The sequence below is a fragment of the Salvelinus fontinalis genome, chromosome 18 (assembly GCF_029448725.1).
Source record: "Salvelinus fontinalis isolate EN_2023a chromosome 18, ASM2944872v1, whole genome shotgun sequence".
Lineage (NCBI taxonomy): Eukaryota > Metazoa > Chordata > Actinopteri > Salmoniformes > Salmonidae > Salvelinus > Salvelinus fontinalis.
Genome location: NC_074682.1, coordinates 52,305,657 through 52,321,555, shown reverse-complemented (window position 1 = coordinate 52,321,555; position 15,899 = coordinate 52,305,657). Strand labels below are relative to the sequence as shown.

Here is a 15,899-nt window from a genome sequence, read left to right as displayed (position 1 = left end):
ATGTGGACATCCCTTCAAATTAGTGTATTTCGCTATTTCAGCCACACCTGTTGCTGATTGGTATATAAAATCGAGCATACAGCCATGTAATCTCCATAGACAAACATTGGCAGTAGAATGGCCCGTACTGAAGAGTTCAGTGACTTTCAACGTGGCACTGTCATAGGATGCCACCTTATGTCAGTTTGTCAAATTTCTGCCCTACTAGAGCTGTCCCGGTCAACTGTAGGTGCTGTTATTGTGAAGTCGAAACGTCTATGAGCAACAACGGCTCAGCCGTGAAGTGGTAGGCCACACAAGCTCACAGAACGGGACCGGCGAGTTTAGAAAAGCATGGAATGCCTGGAGCTGTTTTGCATCACCCCTCCATGAAACAAAAAATATCATCAATGTACCATTTCCAATTAATAATGTTGGGCAAAAGAAAAACATTTTGGGGAAGGATTTAAGAATTTACTATTTCTCCACGCTAGCGACTACAGAACTCAGGAATGCAGACAGGCTCTATAGCCATCTATACTGTGTCCAACACACCACCCCCTGCTGTTATGTTGGGTACCTACTGTCCAACACACCACCCCCTGCTGTTATGTTGGGTACCTACTGTCCAACACACCACCCCCTGCTGTTATGGTGGGTACCTACTGTCCAACACACCACCCCCTGCTGTTATGTTGGGTACCTACTGTCCAACACACCACCCCCTGCTGTTATGTTGGGTACCTACTGTCCAACACACCACCCCCTGCTGTTATGTTGGGTACCTACTGTCCAACACACCACCCCCTGCTGTTATGTTGGGTACCTACTGTCCAACACACCACCCCCTGCTGTTATGTTGGGTACCTACTGTCCAACACACCACCCCCTGCTGTTATGTTGGGTACCTACTGTCCAACACACCACCCCCTGCTGTTATGTTGGGTACCTACTGTCCAACACACCACCCCCTGCTGTTATGTTGGGTACCTACTGTCCAACACACCACCCCCTGCTGTTATGTTGGGTACCTACTGTCCAACACACCACCCCCTGCTGTTATGTTGGGTACCTACTGTCCAACACACCACCCCCTGCTGTTATGTTGGGTACCTACTGTCCAACACATCACCCCCTGCTGTTATGTTGGGTACCTACTGTCCAACACACCACCCCCTGCTGTTATGTTGGGTACCTACTGTCCAACACACCACCCCCTGCTGTTATGGTGGGTACCTACTGTCCAACACACCACCCCCTGCTGTTATGTTGGGTACCTACTGTCCAACACACCACCCCCTGCTGTTATGTTGGGTACCTACTGTCCAACACACCACCCCCTGCTGTTATGTTGGGTACCTACTGTCCAACACAGCACCCCCTGCTGTTATGGTGGGTACCTACTGTCCAACACACCACCCCCTGCTGTTATGTTGGGTACCTACTGTCCAACACACCACCCCCTGCTGTTATGTTGGGTACCTACTGTCCAACACACCACCCCCTGCTGTTATGTTGGGTACCTACTGTCCAACACACCACCCCCTGCTGTTATGTTGGGTACCTACTGTCCAACACAGCACCCCCTGCTGTTATGGTGGGTACCTACTGTCCAACACACCACCCCCTGCTGTTATGTTGGGTACCTACTGTCCAACACACCACCCCTGCTGTTATGTTGGGTACCTACTGTCCAACACACCACCCCCTGCTGTTATGTTGGGTACCTACTGTCCAACACACCACCCCCTGCTGTTATGTTGGGTACCTACTGTCCAACACATCACCCCCTGCTGTTATGTTGGGTACCTACTGTCCAACACACCACCCCCTGCTGTTATGGTGGGTACCTACTGTCCAACACATCACCCCCTGCTGTTATGGTGGGTACCTACTGTCCAACACACCACCCCATGCTGTTATGTTGGGTACCTACTGTCCAACACACCACCCCCTGCTGTTATGTTGGGTACCTACTGTCCAACACACCACCCCCTGCTGTTATGTTGGGTACCTACTGTCCAACACACCACCCCCTGCTGTTATGGTGGGTACCTACTGTCCAACACACCACCCCCTGCTGTTATGTCGGGTACCTACTGTCCAACACACCACCCCCTGCTGTTATGGTGGGTACCTACTGTCCAACACACCACCCCCTGCTGTTATGTTGGGTACCTACTGTCCAACACACCACCCCCTGCTGTTATGTTGGGTACCTACTGTCCAACACAGCACCCCCTGCTGTTATGGTGGGTACCTACTGTCCAACACACCACCCCCTGCTGTTATGTTGGGTACCTACTGTCCAACACACCACCCCTGCTGTTATGTTGGGTACCTACTGTCCAACACACCACCCCCTGCTGTTATGTTGGGTACCTACTGTCCAACACACCACCCCCTGCTGTTATGTTGGGTACCTACTGTCCAACACATCACCCCCTGCTGTTATGTTGGGTACCTACTGTCCAACACACCACCCCCTGCTGTTATGGTGGGTACCTACTGTCCAACACATCACCCCCTGCTGTTATGGTGGGTACCTACTGTCCAACACACCACCCCCTGCTGTTATGTTGGGTACCTACTGTCCAACACACCACCCCCTGCTGTTATGTTGGGTACCTACTGTCCAACACACCACCCCCTGCTGTTATGTTGGGTACCTACTGTCCAACACACCACCCCCTGCTGTTATGGTGGGTACCTACTGTCCAACACACCACCCCCTGCTGTTATGGTGGGTACCTACTGTCCAACACACCACCCCCTGCTGTTATGTCGGGTACCTACTGTCCAACACACCACCCCCTGCTGTTATGGTGGGTACCTACTGTCCAACACACCACCCCCTGCTGTTATGTTGGGTACCTACTGTCCAACACACCACCCCCTGCTGTTATGTTGGGTACCTACTGTCCAACACACCACCCCCTGCTGTTATGTTGGGTACCTACTGTCCAACAATGATGTTATGAAATATAATGATTTTTCCATGTATTGTTAAAATAAAGGTTTAAGGAAATACAGGCAGGCACCAGATTACTACAAGATGAAACATCTTGCTCCATCAAGCCTGACGGTATTGTAAGTATAAAAGCAAAGCTTACTATCATATAATAAAATATAAAAAAATCTTGAAAAGGTAATGGAATGGTTTGTCTTAATGTGAGGTGGGAAGAATGCAACACATTACCTTGTATGCAGTACAAATCACATTACTGTGGGAGCACCTCCTCCAAGAGTATGAATTAGGCTGTTTGAGGAGGTTTTAATCCTAAACAACCTGCCTACACATTGTTGGAAGTACAGTAGACCAACATAGCTACAGTAGTAGACCGAAGCTGTGTGGTAAAAACAAAACCTTGGTAGACCATTGTTGAGCTCATGTTCATTTCCTTTCTTTTTCGGCAAAATCCGAGAACTAGAATCCCTAGCGCTGTAGGCTACATGTGGACAGTTGCACAAACATGACCAGCTTGAGTGTAGATACATTTATCACCCCCCAAAGAATGGATGGGTGTGGTTGTGTTACAAAGACAAAACATTTTCTGCTCTAAATAGGCTATCACATTGACTTGCTTATAAAGACAGTATGCCTACACGTTACCTAGCAAATGAAAATAAGTTGTGTGTAGAGTACAACCAAAGATAAAACAAGGAGCAAACAAATCTTTGGTACAACTTCAGCTGTCAAACAATTATCAGAGTTCTACTTCTATGGTCCATTCCAAGGAGTTGTCTGTCTAACCACACTGACATGTACAGCTCTCTGTCTGTCTAACACACTGACATGTACAGCTCTCTGTCTGTCTAACACACTGACATGTACAGCACTCTGTCTGTCTAACACACTGACATGTACAGCTCTCTGTCTGTCTAACCACACTGACATGTACAGCTCTCTGTCTGTCTAACACACTGACATGTACAGCTCTCTGTCTAACCACACTGACATGTACAGCTCTCTGTCTGTCTAACCACACTGACATGTACAGCTCTCTGTCTGTCTAACCACACTGACATGTACAGCTCTCTGTCTGTCTAACCACACTGACATGTACAGCTCTCTGTCTGTCTAACACACTGACATGTACAGCTCTCTGTCTGTCTAACCACACTGACATGTACAGCTCTCTGTCTGTCTAACACACTGACATGTACAGCTCTCTGTCTGTCTAACCACACTGACATGTACAGCTCTCTGTCTGTCTAACACACTGACATGTACAGCTCTCTGTCTAACCACACTGACATGTACAGCTCTCTGTCTGTCTAACCACACTGACATGTACAGCTCTCTGTCTGTCTAACCACACTGACATGTACAGCTCTCTGTCTGTCTAACACACTGACATGTACAGCTCTCTGTCTGTCTAAACACACTGACATGTACAGCTCTCTGTCTGTCTAACACACTGACATGTACAGCTCTCTGTCTGTCTAACACACTGACATGTACAGCTCTCTGTCTGTCTAACCACACTGACATGTACAGCTCTCTGTCTGTCTAACCACACTGACATGTATAGCTCTCTGTCTGTCCAACCACACTGACATGTACAGCTCTCTGTCTGTCTAACCACACTGACATGTACAGCTTTCTGTCTGTCTAACACACTGACATGTACAGCTCTCTGTCTAACCACACTGACATGTACAGCCCTCTGTCTGTCTAACACACTGACATGTACAGCTCTCTGTCTGTCTAGCCACACTGACATGTACAGCTCTCTGTCTGTCTAACCACATGTACAGCTCTCTGTCTGTCTAACCACACTGACATGTACAGCTCTCTGTCTGTCTAACACACTGACATGTACAGCTCTCTGTCTAACCACACTGACATGTACAGCCCTCTGTCTGTCTAACACACTGACATGTACAGCTCTCTGTCTGTCTAACCACACTGACATGTACAGCTCTCTGTCTGTCTAACCACATGTACAGCTCTCTGTCTGTCTAACCACACTGACATGTACAGCTCTCTGTCTAACCACACTGACATGTACAGCCCTCTGTCTGTCTAACACACTGACATGTACAGCTCTCTGTCTGTCTAACACACTGACATGTACAGCTCTCTGTCTAAACACACTGACATGTACAGCTCTCTGTCTGTCTAACCACACTGACATGTACAGCTCTCTGTCTGTCTAACCACACTGACATGTACAGCTCTCTGTCTGTCTAACACACTGACATGTACAGCTCTCTGTCTGTCTAACACACTGACATGTACAGCTCTCTGTCTGTCTAACCACACTGACATGTACAGCTCTCTGTCTGTCTAACCACACTGACATGTATAGCTCTCTGTCTGTCCAACCACACTGACATGTACAGCTCTCTGTCTGTCTAACCACACTGACATGTACAGCTCTCTGTCTGTCTAACACACTGACATGTACAGCTCTCTGTCTGTCTAACACACTGACATGTACAGCTCTCTGTCTAACCACACTGACATGTACAGCCCTCTGTCTGTCTAACACACTGACATGTACAGCTCTCTGTCTGTCTAACCACACTGACATGTACAGCTCTCTGTCTGTCTAACCACATGTACAGCTCTCTGTCTGTCTAACCACACTGACATGTACAGCTCTCTGTCTGTCTAACACACTGACATGTACAGCTCTCTGTCTGTCTAACACACTGACATGTACAGCTCTCTGTCTAAACACACTGACATGTACAGCTCTCTGTCTGTCTAACCACACTGACATGTACAGCTCTCTGTCTGTCTAACCACACTGACATGTATAGCTCTCTGTCTGTCCAACCACACTGACATGTACAGCTCTCTGTCTGTCTAACCACACTGACATGTACAGCTCTCTGTCTGTCTAACACACTGACATGTACAGCTCTCGGTCTGTCTAACACACTGACATGTACAGCTCTCTGTCTAACCACACTGACATGTACAGCTCTCTGTCTAACCACACTGACATGTACAGCTCTCTGCCTGTCTAACACACTGACATGTACAGCTCTCTGTCTGTCTAACACACTGACATGTACAGCTCTCTGTCTGTCTAACCACACTGACATGTACAGCTCTCTGTCTGTCTAACCACATGTACAGCTCTCTGTCTGTCTAACCACACTGACATGTACAGCCCTCTGTCTGTCTAACACACTGACATGTACAGCTCTCTGTCTGTCTAACCACACTGACATGTACAGCTCTCTGTCTGTCTAACCACACTGACATGTACAGCTCTCTGTCTGTCTAACACACTGACATGTATAGCTCTCTGTCTGTCTAACACACTGACATGTACAGCCCTCTGTCTGTCTAACCACACTGACATGTACAGCTCTCTGCCTGTCTAACACACTGACATGTACAGCTCTCTGCTCTGTCTAACACACTGACATGTACAGCTCTCTGCCTGTCTAACACACTGACATGTACAGCTCTCTGTCTGTCTAACCACATGTACAGCTCTCTGTCTGTCTAACACACTGACATGTACAGCTCTCTGTCTGTCCAACCACACTGACATGTACAGCTCTCTGTCTGTCTAACCACACTGACATGTACAGCCCTCTGTCTGTCTAACACACTGACATGTACAGCTCTCTGTCTGTCTAACCACACTGACATGTACAGCTCTCTGTCTGTCTAACCACATGTACAGCTCTCTGTCTGTCTAACCACACTGACATGTACAGCCCTCTGTCTGTCTAACACACTGACATGTACAGCTCTCTGTCTGTCTAACCACACTGACATGTACAGCTCTCTGTCTGTCTAACCACATGTACAGCTCTCTGTCTGTCTAACCACACTGACATGTACAGCCCTCTGTCTGTCTAACACACTGACATGTACAGCTCTCTGTCTGTCTAACACACTGACATGTACAGCTCTCTGTCTGTCCAACCACACTGACATGTACAGCTCTCTGTCTGTCTAACCACATGTACAGCTCTCTGTCTGTCTAAGACACTGACATGTACAGCTCTCTGTCTGTCTAACACACTGACATGTACAGCTCTCTGTCTGTCTAACACACTGACATGTACAGCCCTCTGTCTGTCTAACACACTGACATGTACAGCTCTCTGTCTGTCTAACCACACTGACATGTACAGCTCTCTGTCTGTCTAACCACATGTACAGCTCTCTGTCTGTCTAACCACACTGACATGTACAGCCCTCTGTCTGTCTAACCACATGTACAGCTCTCTGTCTGTCTAACACACTGACATGTACAGCTCTCTGTCTGTCTAACACACTGACATGTACAGCTCTCTGTCTGTCTAACACACTGACATGTACAGCTCTCTGTCTGTCTAACACACTGACATGTACAGCTCTCTGTCTGTCTAACCACATGTACAGCTCTCTGTCTGTCTAACCACACTGACATGTACAGCTCTCTGTCTGTCTAACACACTGACATGTACAGCTCTCTGTCTGTCTAACCACACTGACATGTACAGCTCTCTGTCTAAACACACTGACATGTACAGCTCTCTGTCTGTCTAACACACTGACATGTACAGCTCTCTGTCTGTCTAACCACACTGACCTGTACAGCTCTCTGTCTGTCTAACACACTGACATGTATAGCTCTCTGTCTGTCTAACCACACTGACATGTACAGCTCTCTGTCTAAACACACTGACATGTACAGCTCTCTGTCTGTCTAACCACACTGACATGTACAGCGCTCTGTCTGTCTAACACACTGACATGTACAGCTCTCTGTCTGTCCAACCACACTGACATGTACAGCTCTCTGCCTGTCTAATACACTGACATGTACAGCTCTCTGTCTAACCACACTGACATGTACAGCTCTCTGTCTGTCTAAACACACTGACATGTACAGCTCTCTGTCTGTCTAACACACTGACATGTACAGCTCTCTGTCTGTCTAACACAATGACATGTACAGCTCTCTGTCTGTCTAACCACATGTACAGCTCTCTGTCTGTCTAACACACTGACATGTACAGCCCTCTGTCTGTCTAACACACTGACATGTACAGCTCTCTGTCTGTCTAACCACACACTGACATGTACAGCTCTCTGTCTGTCTAAAACACTGACATGTACAGCTCTCTGTCTGTCTAACACACTGACATGTACAGCGCTCTGTCTGTCTAACACACTGACATGTACAGCTCTCTGTCTGTCTAACACACTGACATGTACAGCTCTCTGTCTGTCTAACCACACTGACATGTACAGCTCTCTGTCTAACCACACTGACATGTACAGCTCTCTGTCTGTCTAACACACTGACATGTACAGCTCTCTGTCTGTCTAACACACTGACATGTACAGCTCTCTGTCTGTCTAACCACACTGACATGTACAGCTCTCTGTCTGTCTAACCACACTGACATGTACAGCTCTCTGTCTGTCTAACACACTGACATGTACAGCTCTCTGTCTGTCTAACACACTGACATGTACAGCTCTCTGTCTGTCTAACCACACTGACATGTACAGCTCTCTGTCTGTCTAACCACACTGACATGTATAGCTCTCTGTCTGTCCAACCACACTGACATGTACAGCTCTCTGTCTGTCTAACCACACTGACATGTACAGCTCTCTGTCTGTCTAACACACTGACATGTACAGCTCTCTGTCTGTCTAACACACTGACATGTACAGCTCTCTGTCTAACCACACTGACATGTACAGCCCTCTGTCTGTCTAACACACTGACATGTACAGCTCTCTGTCTGTCTAACCACACTGACATGTACAGCTCTCTGTCTGTCTAACCACATGAACAGCTCTCTGTCTGTCTAACCACACTGACATGTACAGCTCTCTGTCTGTCTAACACACTGACATGTACAGCTCTCTGTCTGTCTAACACACTGACATGTACAGCTCTCTGTCTAAACACACTGACATGTACAGCTCTCTGTCTGTCTAACCACACTGACATGTACAGCTCTCTGTCTGTCTAACCACACTGACATGTATAGCTCTCTGTCTGTCCAACCACACTGACATGTACAGCTCTCTGTCTGTCTAACCACACTGACATGTACAGCTCTCTGTCTGTCTAACACACTGACATGTACAGCTCTCGGTCTGTCTAACACACTGACATGTACAGCTCTCTGTCTAACCACACTGACATGTACAGCTCTCTGTCTAACCACACTGACATGTACAGCTCTCTGCCTGTCTAACACACTGACATGTACAGCTCTCTGTCTGTCTAACACACTGACATGTACAGCTCTCTGTCTGTCTAACCACACTGACATGTACAGCTCTCTGTCTGTCTAACCACATGTACAGCTCTCTGTCTGTCTAACCACACTGACATGTACAGCCCTCTGTCTGTCTAACACACTGACATGTACAGCTCTCTGTCTGTCTAACCACACTGACATGTACAGCTCTCTGTCTGTCTAACCACACTGACATGTACAGCTCTCTGTCTGTCTAACACACTGACATGTATAGCTCTCTGTCTGTCTAACACACTGACATGTACAGCCCTCTGTCTGTCTAACCACACTGACATGTACAGCTCTCTGCCTGTCTAACACACTGACATGTACAGCTCTCTGCTCTGTCTAACACACTGACATGTACAGCTCTCTGCCTGTCTAACACACTGACATGTACAGCTCTCTGTCTGTCTAACCACATGTACAGCTCTCTGTCTGTCTAACACACTGACATGTACAGCTCTCTGTCTGTCCAACCACACTGACATGTACAGCTCTCTGTCTGTCTAACCACACTGACATGTACAGCCCTCTGTCTGTCTAACACACTGACATGTACAGCTCTCTGTCTGTCTAACCACACTGACATGTACAGCTCTCTGTCTGTCTAACCACATGTACAGCTCTCTGTCTGTCTAACCACACTGACATGTACAGCCCTCTGTCTGTCTAACACACTGACATGTACAGCTCTCTGTCTGTCTAACCACACTGACATGTACAGCTCTCTGTCTGTCTAACCACATGTACAGCTCTCTGTCTGTCTAACCACACTGACATGTACAGCCCTCTGTCTGTCTAACACACTGACATGTACAGCTCTCTGTCTGTCTAACACACTGACATGTACAGCTCTCTGTCTGTCCAACCACACTGACATGTACAGCTCTCTGTCTGTCTAACCACATGTACAGCTCTCTGTCTGTCTAACACACTGACATGTACAGCTCTCTGTCTGTCTAACACACTGACATGTACAGCTCTCTGTCTGTCTAACACACTGACATGTACAGCTCTCTGTCTGTCTAACACACTGACATGTACAGCTCTCTGTCTGTCTAACCACACTGACATGTACAGCCCTCTGTCTGTCTAACACACTGACATGTACAGCTCTCTGTCTGTCTAACCACACTGACATGTACAGCTCTCTGTCTGTCTAACCACATGTACAGCTCTCTGTCTGTCTAACCACACTGACATGTACAGCCCTCTGTCTGTCTAACCACATGTACAGCTCTCTGTCTGTCTAACACACTGACATGTACAGCTCTCTGTCTGTCTAACACACTGACATGTACAGCTCTCTGTCTGTCTAACACACTGACATGTACAGCTCTCTGTCTGTCTAACACACTGACATGTACAGCTCTCTGTCTGTCTAACCACATGTACAGCTCTCTGTCTGTCTAACCACACTGACATGTACAGCTCTCTGTCTGTCTAACACACTGACATGTACAGCTCTCTGTCTGTCTAACCACACTGACATGTACAGCTCTCTGTCTAAACACACTGACATGTACAGCTCTCTGTCTGTCTAACACACTGACATGTACAGCTCTCTGTCTGTCTAACCACACTGACCTGTACAGCTCTCTGTCTGTCTAACACACTGACATGTACAGCTCTCTCTCTGTCTAACCACACTGACATGTACAGCTCTCTGTCTAAACACACTGACATGTACAGCTCTCTGTCTGTCTAACCACACTGACATGTACAGCGCTCTGTCTGTCTAACACACTGACATGTACAGCTCTCTGTCTGTCCAACCACACTGACATGTACAGCTCTCTGCCTGTCTAATACACTGACATGTACAGCTCTCTGTCTAACCACACTGACATGTACAGCTCTCTGTCTGTCTAAACACACTGACATGTACAGCTCTCTGTCTGTCTAACACACTGACATGTACAGCTCTCTGTCTGTCTAACACAATGACATGTACAGCTCTCTGTCTGTCTAACCACATGTACAGCTCTCTGTCTGTCTAACACACTGACATGTACAGCCCTCTGTCTGTCTAACACACTGACATGTACAGCTCTCTGTCTGTCTAACCACACTGACATGTACAGCTCTCTGTCTGTCTAACACAATGACATGTACAGCTCTCTGTCTGTCTAACCACATGTACAGCTCTCTGTCTGTCTAACACACTGACATGTACAGCCCTCTGTCTGTCTAACACACTGACATGTACAGCTCTCTGTCTGTCTAACACACTGACATGTACAGCTCTCTGTCTGTCTAACCACACTGACATGTACAGCTCTCTGTCTGTCTAACACACTGACATGTACAGCTCTCTGTCTGTCTAACACACTGACATGTACAGCGCTCTGTCTGTCTAACACACTGACATGTACAGCTCTCTGTCTGTCTAACCACACTGACATGTACAGCTCTCTGTCTGTCTAACCACACTGACATGTACAGCTCTCTGTCTAACCACACTGACATGTACAGCTCTCTGTCTGTCTAACACACTGACATGTACAGCTCTCTGTCTGTCTAACACACTGACATGTACAGCTCTCTGTCTGTCTAACCACACTGACATGTACAGCTCTCTGTCTGTCCAACCACACTGACATGTACAGCTCTCTGTCTGTCTAACACACTGACATGTACAGCTCTCTGTCTGTCAAACACACTGATACAGGTACTGTACCTATCAGTATGTTGTCTGGTGGTACATGCTAGTTGTCATTTACAGCCGATACAGGTACTGTACCTTTCAGTATGTTGTCTGGTGGTACATGCTAGTTGTCATTTACAGCCGATACAGGTACTGTACCTATCAGTATGTTGTCTGGTGGTACATGCTAGTTGTCATTTACAGCCGATACAGGTACTGTACCTATCAGTGTGTTGTCTGGTGGTACATGCTAGTTGTCATTTACAGTCGATACAGGTACTGTACCTATCAGTGTGTTGTCTGGTGGTACATGCTAGTTGTCATTTACAGCCGATACAGGTACTGTACCTATCAGTGTGTTGTCTGGTGGTACATGCTAGTTGTCATTTACAGCCGATACAGGTACTGTACCTATCAGTGTGTTGTCTGGTGGTACATGCTAGTTGTCATTTACAGCCGATACAGGTACTGTACCTATCAATGTGTTGTCTGGTGGTACATGCTAGTTGTCATTTACAGCCGATACAGGTACTGTACCTATCAGTGTGTTGTCTGGTGGTACATGCTAGTTGTCATTTACAGCCGATACAGGTACTGTACCTATCAGTATGTTGTCTGGTGGTACATGCTAGTCGTCATCCCTTATGGTGTCCCATATACTGTAAGACTGTTCCCTGACATGTTTGAAGAATACACAGGGTCCCCCCCACCTGTTGATAGTACCAGTCAATAGAATAATAGCAAAATACATTGAAAAGTAATGTATGTTGTATAATTGTAATGCTGAGTGCAAGGTCTCTCCCAGTTCAGACATCTGTATCCACCTGTCTGTTAGTCAGGGGACTCCGTGACCAACCATCTCTCCTGTCCTCCATCTGTATCAACCTGTCTGTTAGTCAGGGGACTCCGTGACCAACCATCTCTCCTGTTCTCCATCTGTATCAACCTGTCTGTTAGTCAGGGGACTCCATGACAAACCATCTCTCCTGTTCTCCATCTGTATCAACCTGTCTGTTAGTCAGGGGACTCCATGGTAAACCATCTCTCCTGTTCTCCATCTGTATCAACCTGTCTGTTAGTCAGGGGACTCCGTGACAAACCATATCTCCTTTCCTCCATCTGTATCAACCTGTCTGTTAGTCAGGGGACTCCATGACAAACCATCTCTCCTGTTCTCCATCTGTATCAACCTGTCTGTTAGTCAGGGGACTCCGTGACCAACCATCTCTACTATCCAATATCTGTATCAACATGTCTGTTAGTCAGGGGACTCCGTGACCAACCATCTCTACTATCCAATATCTGTATCAACATGTCTGTTAGTCAGGGGACTCCATGACAAACCATCTCTACTATCCAATATCTGTATCAACCTGTCTGTTAGTCAGGGGACTCCGTGACAAACCATATCTCCTTTCCTCCATCTGTATCAGCCTGTCTGTTAGTCAGCGGACTCCGTGACAAACCATATCTCCTGTCCAATATCTGTAGAAAAACAAGATAGAATGAATCCACAGAGCACATTATCAATGGTGGTTAGGTGAATTCCAGGACAGACAAGTGATAGTATCTTGACCTATGACCAGATCAAATGTGACCAACCTGAAGTGGGACCGGAGCAGCCCCCCCCCCCCCCCCCCCCCCCCCCACTCCAGTGGGATGGCTTGACCAATAAGCTCTCTCTGTCCTCTTTTCATTAAAATCAATTGTTTATGCATAGTCTCATCATACAACTCTGTATTAAAGAAATAACAAGGATATTATTATTTACTTTCACCCATGACAAACATCCCTCTCACCTCAATGTATTTTGATCTTGGCCTGATTTGACCACATGGAATGGCCTCTCCTATAGAGGACACATATTTCCATCTTTAAATTATTACACAGACCCACTGGATTTTCAATAATAGGAACTGTGACAACAAACCCCCTCCTCAGATCTGAAAGAATTGACATTCAAAGACATTCTTAGGTTCTGTCCAGAAACAACTCCTGGGGCCTAGTCCCTATAACCTGGACAGACACTTCAGTAGAGCTAAAATAATTGTCTGGTTGGCCCTAAGCAATATGGTAGTACCTTCCACTTTCTGATAGTCTACTGCCATGTTGCTTTCATCTATCCAGTCTTCTCAGATCTATATACAAGTGCCTAAGTAATATAGCTAGATAAGTCTGTCCAACAAAGCACAATTCGGTTTCCTTTTATTTCTCCTCCTGTATAAAATACGATGTACTTTATTGCCATCAACTTACAGAGAATGGAAATGTGCCTTTATGCTCACAACCCAACCCCCCGAGACAAGCACACACACACACACACACACACACACACACACACACACACACACACACACACACACACACACACACACACACACACACACACACACACACACACACACACACACACACACAGTCTTGTATAACTAACCTTGTGGGGACACACAATTCAGTCCCATTCAAAATCCTATTTTCCCTAACCCCTAAACCTAAATCTAATCCATACCCTTAACCTATCCCTAACCCTAACCTTAACCCTGACCCGAACATTACCTAACCCTAACCCAAAAACTAACCCTAGCTCTTAACCCTAACACTAATTCTAACCTTAACACTAAACCCCCTAGAAAAGGCATTTGATCTGGTGGGAGACTAACAAAATGTCCCTAGTTGGTCACATTTTTGTTTGTTTACTATTCTTGTGGGGACTTCTGGTCCCTACAAATATAGTTAAACATGTCCACTGATACTTGTAGTATAGTTTAACTTGTAGTATAGTTTAACTTGTAGTATAGTTAAACATGTCCACTGATACTTGTAGTATAGTTTAACTTGTAGTATAGTTAAACACGTCCACTGATACGTGTAGTATAGTTTAACTTGTAGTATAGTTTAACTTGTAGTATAGTTGTCACGAATCCCGCTTCCTGAGTCTGTTTTTGCCTGTGTTCTGTCCTGGAGTGTTTTTTCCGGTGTCCTGGAACGCACCCTGTCTGGTTGCCGGGCGACGTAGCTAGTTGGGAGAACTCTGATTTACCGCACCTGTATCCCATCCGCTATCTGCACACCTGGTCCTGATCATCACCCCTCCACTTCATAAGCACTGACCTGACATCCATTCCCTGCCGGATCATTAGCCATGAACAGTATGTCGTGCCAGCGTATCAGCCTCCATTTTGATAGAGTTTGTTTTGTTGTTTGGTACGTCTTGCTTGCCTTGAACTTACCTCCGTTCTCTCTGTCTACAGTCATTCACCCGGAACACTCATTCCATCCCTACCTGGTCGTCGGTGGCTTCTGTTACTCCCTTGGATCTGCCAATTCAATCCCATCAACTCAACTCCGCTGCCCGCTCCGCTACCTGGATCTTTCTATCTCTACACTTAAACTTGTAAATAAATACTCACCTTCGTCTTACTCTCCTTGTCCTGGTCTGCTTCTGGGTTCTACGTTAGAAAACCGTGACAATAGTTTAACGTGTAGTATAGTTAAACATGTCCACTGATACGTGTAGTATAGTTTAACGTGTAGTATAGTTTAACTTGTAGTATATTTTAACTTGTAGTATATTTTAACTTGTAGTATAGTTAAACATGTCCACTGATACTTGTAGTATAGTTTAACTTGTAGTATAGTTAAACATGTCCACTGATACTTGTAGTATAATTTAACGTGTAGTATAGTTTAACTCGTAGTATAGTTTAACTTGTAGTATAGTTTAACGTGTAGTATAGTTTACCGTGTAGTATAGTCTAACGTGTAGTATAGTTTAACGTGTAGTATACTTTAACGTGTAGTATACTTTAACGTGTAGTATAGTTTAACGTGTGGTATAGTTTAACTTGTAGTATAGTTTAACTTGTAGTATAGTTTAATGTGTGGTATAGTTTAACGTGTAGTATAGTTTAACGTGTAGTATAGTTTAACATGTAGTATAGTTTAACGTGTAGTATAGTTTACTGTGTAGTATAGTTTAACTTGTAGTATAGTTTAACCTGTAGTATAGTTTAACTTGTAGTATAGTTTAACGTGTAGTATAGTT

At 45.9% G+C, this 15,899-nt stretch overlaps 1 long non-coding RNA gene across 1 annotated transcript; it reads left to right on the top strand.

The window, feature by feature from the left end:
* The first annotated feature begins 14,772 nt into the window (after window positions 1–14,772).
* Window positions 14,773–15,274, top strand: LOC129816001 (uncharacterized). The gene is made up of 2 exons (XR_008753506.1): window positions 14,773–15,003; window positions 15,106–15,274. It is a non-coding gene; the product is annotated as an uncharacterized LOC129816001 (long non-coding RNA).
* The last annotated feature ends 625 nt before the right edge of the window (window positions 15,275–15,899 follow it).